Source organism: Pyxicephalus adspersus, chromosome 9 (assembly GCF_032062135.1).
Source record: "Pyxicephalus adspersus chromosome 9, UCB_Pads_2.0, whole genome shotgun sequence".
Lineage (NCBI taxonomy): Eukaryota > Metazoa > Chordata > Amphibia > Anura > Pyxicephalidae > Pyxicephalus > Pyxicephalus adspersus.
In genome coordinates, this window is record NC_092866.1 from 58,315,811 (window position 1) to 58,326,631 (window position 10,821).

Below are 10,821 nucleotides of genomic sequence, written 5' to 3' on the forward strand. Positions count from 1 at the left end.
TAATACAGCTCAAAGCCATTATAAGCCTAATGAGAAGACTGAGGGGTCGATATATAAATAATTTTATGAAGTAGTTACTCAACTTTTATCAAAATTGAAAGAGTTTTGCCATTGGTTTTATAAGAAAATATATGAATCATAAGCAAAAGTTTACACATTTTATTGTGTCCAATAAAAAATGTATAAATGTTAGGTAGAAGATGGATAAATATTAGAAGGAAATGTTTATATAGAGACCACATAATGACTTGTTCTTGTAATATTGTAGACGTGGCATACCTTACCCAAGTCACTTCAGTTCTGAAGAAATGGGTAGGATTTAGTTAATCTACAGTCATGAAAATCTTGCTAACGAAAGAAGTATTTTTTTTTTTGCTTTTGTTTAGAAGACAATTGGCAGCCAGACGCGGGCTCCACAAAGCTGTCAAACGCAGCATGTGTGTCTGCTGGATCCATTCAGGACTTTTCTGGGCAGCTCAATCTGCCACCGTATTCTGGATCCAAGCGCTATACCCAGAGCATCTGCTGAACAGCCAAATCTACCCGCCCTGAAAATAAATCACCATCGACCGCTACAACTCCGAAATATGTTCCGAGTATGAAAGGAAAGAATGAGAGCGTATATCTAAAGCCTTTGCTAACAATGCCTAGCTATTCACTTCTACAGGGAAACTCTCCGCTGTCCAGAAAACTCATTCCGTTCAGTGTCAGGCAAATGTAACTCAATTAGATGAAAGCACAATTGTTGAGGTCTTAGGGTGAAGTCTTTTAATAGATGATTCAGAGTGATTTCAGACTGTATTTTCATGTTCTAGAACTCTGTGTACACTCTGTTCTTAATGAATTCTTAAGAAAATTGATGTCTGAGTTTTTTTTCCCATTTTGTTTAGATATATGAAAGAAAATAGAGTACCTCAAGGTCTAGGCATCCACTGTTTGCTGTCAGTCCTGGTCACATGTACCGTTCCATTCATAATAACCAAAATATATAATAAAAACCGTACAACACAAACATATTCTTTTGGATAATGGGATGTTTAGAGGTCCCGACCTTTATAGGTTTTTAGGCTACAAGTGGACACACATGAAAAAAAATATTCTGAAAACCATTGCTTGTTGAGCTGTGGATGAGAATTGGATAGATCATGTACTCAGCAAGCTGCAGCATCACCTGCCTCCCTTAAGCTGTGAATTTTCCACTTTTCTCAGCATCCCCTGCACAGAAACTGAGGCTGTGCACAGCTGAAGGGGATTCTGAAGTGGTCACTGCAGCCAGTGAGACAATTGTTCAATCCTGCCCTGCCACTGGCCGCTAGACTTTTTTAAACCTCTCCAGGTCCAGGCTCAGGTTGCTGGATCTTCAGTGTATTTCCTGCTTCTCCGCCAGCTTGTTCTCTGTTCAGATTTTCATGATATGGCCTTATTTTGACCTTGACTTTTCCTTGTCTGCTACCTACCCTGACCTTGGCCTGTTTCCTGACCTCGCCTTGTCTGCCGCTGGCCCTGGCCTCAGCCTGTTGGTGGCCTCCTTGCAAGCAAAGTCGTTTGGTGACCACAGGGGTCACTGGCCCATCACACTTTGCTTAGTGTACTGGTGAAGACCAGGGGGTCACTTCGATTCCATGCATCAGGTAATTCTGTGTCACCCGCCATGGGTAACCGTTAATAAGTTTAAAAATTTAAAAAGTTAAAAATTCTGTTTTTCAGAAGTGCATTCCCACTACATTCATTACGCAAAGTGAATTATCCACTGCAAAGAAATAATTCACCTTACTTAGTGAACAGTCTCTATTTCTTTAATAACTCATCTCCAATGCATCAGCAAGGCCATCTGTAGTCACCACTGGGGTGAATGTTGTAATGGTTGTAACAGTTGGGAGACCAATATTCCCTTTTACCATGAATGGTCCCAAGAGGATCAGCAGTTATAAATCCAATATATTGTAATTGATACAAGGGCACATCAGGGAACAGTAGACCCAAATTGACATAATCCAATGTATGAACGCTTTTAGATAAAAGAGTGAATATGTAATAAGTTTGCTCTTTAGTTTTGTATTGATTTTTTGTGAGATCTTCAACACATTCAACGATGAAGCAGCAAAAAACAAACAAGAAATTGTCATACCTTAAGTGCCTTAGGATTGGGTTATGAGCTGTTGCACTGTAACACCCATGTGGTACACTTCCATCTTTTGAGGACACTGAAAATTCCATATATTCCACAGCAGCTACCAAAGCACCAAGTGACCTAGAGAGGCAAATGAAAAAGTTCATGTTGAAGTCCACCTATGTTTTCAGGACAAAACATAATAATTTGAAGGCACAGCTAACAATGCACAATCTTCATCTTTGATTCAACACTGAGGAGTGGAAGGCCGAACTATGTTGGTGGTTGTTAATAAAACAAGCATGGGGCTGATATCACATACTCGTCCCTTTTGGCAACCTTGGTATCTTCAATACCTAGTGTTTCTTAAATGATTGAATGGAACCCAAATAAAAAGTGGACATTAGTGCTGATGTTTGGATTCGGGTCTAATATTTTTGTTCTGAAATGATGATAAAAACTATATTTATTACTTTTTTTTAGGTATACCGTGGTCATTTTCTCATTGTTTGTTGGTTTTAGAGGGTTGAATCAACCCCAATACCACCATCTTTGGGAATGTTGTCTATTGTAAATCTTATAAAGGTGAATACTCAGTGCTCCCATTGTCAAGAATGGCTCAAGTCATGGTAATTCCCAGCCAATGACAGTTACAATGGGATTGCAGACATTGATAATAAAGCACATCCATGTATGTTCACTCACTAATAAATGTGCTTTGTGTTGGATCCCCAAATGATTGTGTATTAAACATTGCCTAGTTTGGTAAATTAAATTTAGTTGGAAAGTTAGGGACAACTGATATAGTTCACTTTGAGTTTCAATTTAAAAACAATCCAGGATGTGCGACGTCTACAAACTGCTATAAAACCTATCCCAGTGTAAGGAACTTACCCGTCCTGCGAGCCCGCGGTGTCCCTGGGGGTCCCACCCACAGAGGGAGATGCCGCTGTAGCAGGCAGCATGGCCGAGGCTGCTGCTCTGCTCACAGCTTGTCTCTCTCTGCAGGCGGAGGGATCCGTCCTGGCCAAACTACTGTTCAGCCAGGCAGCATCCCTTGCATCCCTTCGGATGTGGTTACTGAAACTCCTGCTCTTAGCACTCCTTTGCATGTGCAAAGTAGTGCACGTCCTAGGGGTGCTGTGGGAAGAGGTGCTCATGCTACAATGCATCCCTCTTGTACCCCCCCCGAGGGCGTGGCACTCGGCTGCCTCGCCCCGGGGCGGGACATAGTTAGTTTAAATTCCCTGCGGCCAATCGGCTGCAGGGGATTCAGTGAGTCTCCTATCAGACGGCGCCAGGTGGCGCAAGGTCATTGGTCACTCTGGCCATTTAAGGAGAGCCTGTCCTGTACACCATTGCCCGCTATAAGCCTCTGTGAACACAGTGTGCTAGGGTGCGTCCTTGTGTTGGTTAAGTTTACCTGCTTTTGTCATCTCCATAGTGACCTGGTCTGAAGTTGACTCTGCTTGAACTCTGCCTGCCCTGACCTCGGATTGTTACTGACCATTCTGCCTGCTGCCAGCCCTGACCTCGGATTGTTCTTGACCTGTCTTTGCCTTACCCTGTCTTTGCCTTGTACTTTGCTTGTTTGGACTTAACCCTTGCTGTGCTGTATGACATTGAATAAAGCCTGATTGAAGGATATCTGGAGTTGGTTGTGGTTTGTGTGCCCAGGCGCATTACACCCAGATAACAAAAAAAAACCTATAGGCAAAGTTGATCCAGAGAAAGGCAAAAAAAAGGCTGGTTCAACTTGCTAGCAGGGTTCCCAAACTGTTTTTCATTTTTAAAGATGTTAAACATTACAGGTCCCAACACTGAACCTTGGGGTACCACACTGACAACAATGAACCCCTGCTCCACCAATAACCTTAGACCATTTAAAGTATAAATCATGAATAACTGCTCTCGGGGTGAGGTCTTTGAGGCAGTTCTCTATCCATTTACGGATTGAATTGTCTAACCTTGTAGACTCTATAAACCCCAAGTTGTATTGTACTTCCAATTGTGCATAAAGTGAGACACACTTCCATTTGCAAGTTGAAGAAGTGTGTTGTAAAGCCTGCAATTAATCACAAGATCAGTGACTATGCAAACTGGCTCATGATCGCTAGTCTGAGAACTGCACAGTCATAAACTTAAGAGAGCACAGGAGTTTTGCACAGGAAGACCATCGAATTCTATTCTCTTAGCAGAGAAAGGGGTTAATATAGATGGGTTACCTGCACTATCATCCTACAGGTTTTCTTTCAGAGGAAGCAGTGGTGCCAAGTTTGTCTGTACAAACAAAAGATGGTATGAATATTCAAGTTTCAGGATGGTTTAAAGAGAAAACACCAATGCAGTCCAATGTTATCATGTTGATATTTTTTTTAGCATAAACACCACCCTTGCTTTTCTCTAAAACTATTGCACAAGGTAAATGTAGTCTGAGTACCCCTCCAGAATTATTTTGCACTTTCTCTCCGGCAAAGCGTTAATTCCTGTTGGAGTCAACTGTAAAATGATGTATGTGTGGAGTAAGGAACCTAGGCCAACTCTCACGGGGACACCTTTCCTTTCTGAAGCCTTTCAAGCTGCCTCCGAGTTCTAGAACATCAGACAGATCCTCTCTAGAGACAAGTGGCGAGAACAGAAAAGGCTGTGGCACCGCGTCTTCAAACTCGCATTAAAAAGATCCACTGTTCTCAAAGCAAATAAAACGGAGGGGAAAAATACTTAATACATACATTACAGATAAAGTAACCTGATATGAATAAAAACATCTTGGTGGAGACGTTCTATTCTATAGAATGTGTTTTTAAAGAAAATGATTGTGTAAGATAAAACATAATAATAGAACAATGACGTACTTTAAAGAGATTATTTTGCATTTTGAAAACATTAATAAATTTGGCACTAAAACACAAAGTATTATGATCTTTGCAATATTGGCCACCATTTTTATTTCAGCTGCTGTAGCTCATTTTACTTTGGGAAAACGATAGTGATACTAATTGAACCAGATACTGTTAATTGTCTTGTGCAATTAACTTTTTCATCTGGTCCATGACAAAAAACAAAATTTAAAGTGAACTTAAATTAAACCTTGGGAATACTCACCTGTCCACCTGTAGGAGATCATTTTCAGCGACCAACGCCATCTTCCTTTTTTGGTTCTACCACATTGCGATCTTTGGCCAACTGGATTGGCTGGGCGCATTTAGTTTCGGCGTCCAAAGGGAAGCTGGGAATGCCAGCTATCCTTGGTGTCCAACTAAACTTTGCAGATGGGCAGCAATCAGGCAGATAAGAATATATATTGCATAAGGGACATCTCCTGTTCCTCTTTCTGCAATAACACCAAATTGTGGAACATCAGTTTTAAGGACCTTTTGTGTTTCGTCATAACTTTGTTATAACTTTGTTTGTGTTCCGTCATACCTTTGTGTTGTGTTATGGCAGCCCATTTATTATAGCTGTCCTGCCTATGCACCCCAATGGATGTACAATGCGCATGGAGTTACATCTCCCCAACCTGACCAATGAAGATGAACACTAGAAGACTAGGTAAATCTGAAAGACAGCATTGATGGAGTTAAAAAGGAACAACTTGGATGTTGCAGCACTTAGCTGGTGGCATCATTCGCAATATACATATAATATAAACATATAATGGCTCAACAAATGGCACCAGCATCGAGGATCACCTCCCTTTTAAGCCACATGTTCTAAGGTGTGTGCACCAATGTGCATGTATGTTCAATTTTAAAATGGTTCTTAAAGAAGAAATGCTTCATAAAGGTGGCAGTACATTTCCAGAAAGACTGTACATTTCAAGGCATTTTCTATATTTGAATTATTCATGAATTCCCTGCAAACAAAAAGTTATTGCTACTTTTGCAAAGCCATTTTCTGTCTACATTAACCAGTACTGCTAGATTATCTTGAACAGCCTATAGAAATGAAATGACTGCCATTTAACCCGGGTGTTCTTAACTGGATCAGGTGACAAACTTTTGTCTATTTTTACAAAGCTGATGCCTGCAGAAGTAACACTTTGGGAGAATAACAATTAGAGCAAAATAGTTTTCCAAACTAATAACTTACTATAATGATTTATTTTTTTAAGAACCTGAATCTGAATACTAAATCTATCAAATGCACTTTTCTTGCATTATGTCAGTGTAATCAGTGGCACCACAAATTGTTGACACAATTTGCATGGAACTGTAAGTCACGTTAGATGCATCTTTCGAAACAGAAGTTTAATATTTGTTGACTCTTGCTTTTAAAGGCAAGCCAATGTTGTTTTTTTTCTTTTTTAGACATAGACTTCTGTAAGAATGTCACCAGTGAGATTGACCCAACTGTACAAACTCAAAACCTCTGCAGGAACACTTTCCTTTTTCTATCTAGAGGAGAAATATGGCCTACCCTCTTGGAAATTCCTCTGTTATTTAAAAATTAGGCATTTTATGCTTGCCTTAGGCAAATTCCCCCATCTCATAATGCCATATCTATATTCAAACATATATGAGCCTATATCCCCATGCTAAATCTCCTTCTTTCTACACTTCCATCACTGTACACCCGAGTTCTGTGGCTCTGAGTTACGTGTTGCCTGGGAGAGTGAATTGGACCTTACCTTGAGGCGTGGCATCAGATCTGGTTTTCCACTAAATCCTGCACACCTAAAGTAGGAGTACAAGAAGCTAAGGAAGAAAGGAAGGAAGATGGCAGCACACTATGCTGGAAGTTTAGCCTCACAGATTTATTTCAGCTTTAAGATTCAGTTCAACAAAAGTTATATTAAAGTGGCCCTCAAATATGTTATGAGCATGCATAGAAAGAAATGTTTCAGTACAACACCGAACAACACCAGGTATTTAATAATATTCACAGAGGCCAACCCAAACAAAGTTACCAGGAAAAGTTCATTGTTTAGCTTTACTTATACTTTAATTCTTTCCAACTTTTAAATTAAAACATGCATTAGTAAATACTTGTACAGCCACAATGCCATACCAAGGCACCTTCAAAATACAGCCTTCAATTTCTCAATAAAAGCTAAAAACAAATAGCAGATTAAACTTCAACTTTTAAAGTCAGGATGTGGCTGAGCAATGGTGAATGTGGCAAATACATGGGCTAATGCAGAATGTGAATGTTTTTTAAAACTCTGATTAGTCTTAGGCATTGAAAAATAAATTCTTGCCATTTTTTTTGGTAAAATATTTCTCCCTGTGCTGTAAAATTGAATCTAATTTTCATGTGCAGCTTTGATATTTACAGGAAGATTGCCGTGTATTTTGAAAGACGGCACAAAACAGCCTGGACCCCAAAAAAGACCACTAGAAATATTTTATAGATTGACCTTCAAATCTTGAGCATTTTTTTATAATAATACTAAATTCGGGAGCTTCCGGAAGATGTTCGTTATTACCGATAGTCAGTTGGGAATCGCATTCTGTTTGGAAAAGCTGACATTCTATTGTTATCAGTTTCAGGGAAAAGAGGGGTTCCTGGATGCTCTTTGCAAACTAAAAAGCTTCTAAGAGGACCTATGAAAGCAGAAAGAAGATCGCCATTATGGAAGCGAAGGGATGTTAAGTGGGGTTGAGGAAAACTCCTGTTGTTAGGACAGGATTTGCAGATTGGTTTCCTAATGAATGGCTGCAGTTACCAAGGTACTTTGGATGTTAAAGGAAAATAAATGTTATATTCACAATGCACTCATTTTGAGGTATTATGGTAAATTTTAGCTCAAAGTAGTTTTGGATGTGATTTTAAAGAAGTGCTGCCAATTAAGGTGTTACTTTTTTACTCTTGACTGTTAAGTAGGCGTGTGAAAAGAAACTGCATGGTATGCTATGAAAAGATGTCTGTCTTTGACTCCAGTGAAAGAATTGGTTGTCAATTCTTTGCCTGTCCTGGTGCCTCTAGTAAAAAGGGATTTAAAGTGTTAGGATAATTACCCATTATTAAGAAGAGTTATCTCCTAAAAAGACACCTATAAAGGGTAAGATTTACCTACAAACTCAGTAATGCATCCACTCTCACTCCCATCAGAGACAGCGCTCTTCCATGAGCAGGTAAGACCAATTCAAGGTCAAAGTCACCTGTAATAGCATTATGAGTCTTATGGATTTCCAATAAAATAATGGAGAATTTGCAAATGCTGGAACTTTGCCTTTGGATGGGATTTTGCTTTACCATAAGGAGCTTTCCTGTAATTATCCATTGCGTCTTTCAGGACAGAAAGTAAAGGGACATTTCTGCAGTGGGGACAAAGCTATGACAAGTCAACAAAGGTTCTAACTTTCCCCGAATGATATCAAACAAAATTAGGCTCATAGTTCTGGCCAGACATGTATTTTGTAAGATTGTTTCTTAGGTATTAGGAATCCTTAAGGACTTGTTGTAATGAAATTGTCAAGCCAAGACATCCACAAGTTACAATCCTGGCCTAGACACCGACCCTGATTTATTAAAACTCTCCAAGACTGAAGAAGACTATCATGGGGGAAGCTGAGTTATCAGCAAACCTGGAATGGATTTCTTTAAATACTGGACCACATTTATTCCATGTTTGATGAACGATCCAGGTTCCCCCATTACAGTCTATCTTCTTTGATAAATCAGTGCCACTATCTGCAAGGAATTTGCATTTTTTATGTCCATGTGGGTTTTCCCTGCACACTGCAATTCCCCCCACATCTGAAAAAACATCCAGTTAGGTTAACTGGCTAACCCAAATAAAAATGCAACTAAACCCCTGGACCCCCCTATATCCATTCAATTGCAAGGTGGTACAATCTTCTCCCTTTTTGTGATCTTTAAATATCTTGATTAGCTGTGCCAGAATGATGTATTGTGTGGGAGTTTATTAATTCCCAGCACAGGCAAGAGAAGCTAGGATTGCTGGATAGATCAGCGTTTAGGAAGGTAGGAATGGTCATTGCCGAAGGGACATGGCCTATCCCTTTCTGCAAAACCCACCGCCCGGATCACGCTTTTTTTTTTACCTAAATAGTAAGGCCAGTGAACATTTTTTCTTTCAGTCTTACTTTTTTTCTGTGGACAAAATAAAAAAAATAGGTCTATTGAGGGAGAAATTCAAGCCAAGGATAATCAAAATGATAATTATTGTAACCAAAAGAAATTATTTAAAGTTTATTACATCCCACAATAAAAAACAAAACCACCATTTTAGCTTCTCCCTGACTCCATCACATGGAAAAATGGCACAATTTTCAAAAATCCTCCAATTTTTTGCCTTAATTTCAAGAAAAGGGAAACCTAATTTTTCTTATCTCTAGTACCTGCCAATAACTTTTGTTTGGGAACTGAGTTTATATATTACAGTAGCTGCAGGCCCATATCTTACTAGCTGAGCATCTCCAAAGTAAACAGAACAATTTTCTAACCAAAGTAATTTTTGATTTGTTTTACCTGAAATCCACTTCCCTGCAGCCACCGTGAGAATTATTGGAGCTGGCAATACGTCTGAGCGTCTGCAGCAATGCGCCTGTAATATGCTAAGTAATTTCTATTTATGTACATAGATGATATATTTCCTGTGCCAAGCACAGAGAGTAAAGGTGTATTCACAGCTACAACTTGTCATTTACAAAAACTGGAATTTCCAAAAGTCTTTTTCTTTTTAACTGGCACGTTTATTTTAGTATGTTTTGGGAAAGGATCACCAACTACTGTACTGTCTAAAAAAATGTTTCATCAAATAAATTCTTTATTTAAAACCATCATTTGGATTTACATTTAAAGATGAACTGTGATTTTATCATTGGGTTTAGATCTACTAGCAACATCTGATAGAGAAAGACGTTAGTTACTGCTTCAGGCAGCCATGCACCCGTATGCTACTATACATGTTCCATATTAGTTTCTAGTGGCATCGTTTCGCTCCTGGCATAGCCCAAGAGATCTGCTACCTGGACCCAGCTTTACCTTGTATCTTCTCATCTCTGATTTGCCGTGAGTACCTATAAAATCTGTACCTGAACATGACCATGCCAATGATTGGGCTGTTCAAATTGGTAATGTGCATTTTTTCCTGATTATTTATGACTGACCTTGGTACTATTTGACCTTTTCCTTCTTGCCATCTGAACTGACCTTTTCCTGACCATGGATTTCCAGATCTGTGGTGTCATTTCAGCCCCATTTATCTACCTCTGGCCCTTTCCACCTAGAGGGTTTCTTGGTTGTCTATCAGTCCCTACCAACCTGACATCTTCCCTTGTATTCACAAAGTTCTGGGGGCAACCAAATGATGGGACCGTGCAACTGGCCTCTTGAGGCTGATTGGGGCTTGCCCAACGTTGAAGACTATTAGGGCAGATTTGGGACCTGTGCCTGGGAAAACATTGGCATTCGACCAGATGTCTCACAGGCATGGCTTGATTTTTTTTTCTTTTGAAGGGGCAAGTGTAGAAAATGTATGGTACAAACAAACAATTACCGTATTTTTCTGACCATAAGACGCACTTTTTTCCCCCCAGAAGTGGGGGAAAAAAGTCCCTGCGTCTTATGGTCCAAATACAGCCTACACATAGGCTGTTAAAAAAAAGTTTCTTACCGTGTTCCTCTCCTGCGTGCTCCTCTCCTGTGTGTGTGTGTCTCCTTGATGCTGGCTGTGCAGCACGTGCCTGCTCCTGCTTGCAGTGCAGAATGAAACTGAAAGTAACAGCCGGCATTCTGCACCA

At 39.8% G+C, this 10,821-nt stretch overlaps 1 protein-coding gene across 4 annotated transcripts in view; it reads right to left on the bottom strand.

The window, feature by feature from the left end:
- LRRC4C (leucine rich repeat containing 4C) overlaps nucleotides 1-10,821 on the bottom strand; it is a 503,565-nt gene that overhangs the window by 204,802 nt on the left and 287,942 nt on the right. For all 4 annotated transcript variants that reach the window (XM_072422152.1, XM_072422151.1, XM_072422148.1 and 1 more), the window contains one exon: nucleotides 2,129-2,251. The gene's annotated coding sequence lies outside the window, so the exon portion shown is untranslated. The remainder of the gene's footprint in view (nucleotides 1-2,128; nucleotides 2,252-10,821) is intronic.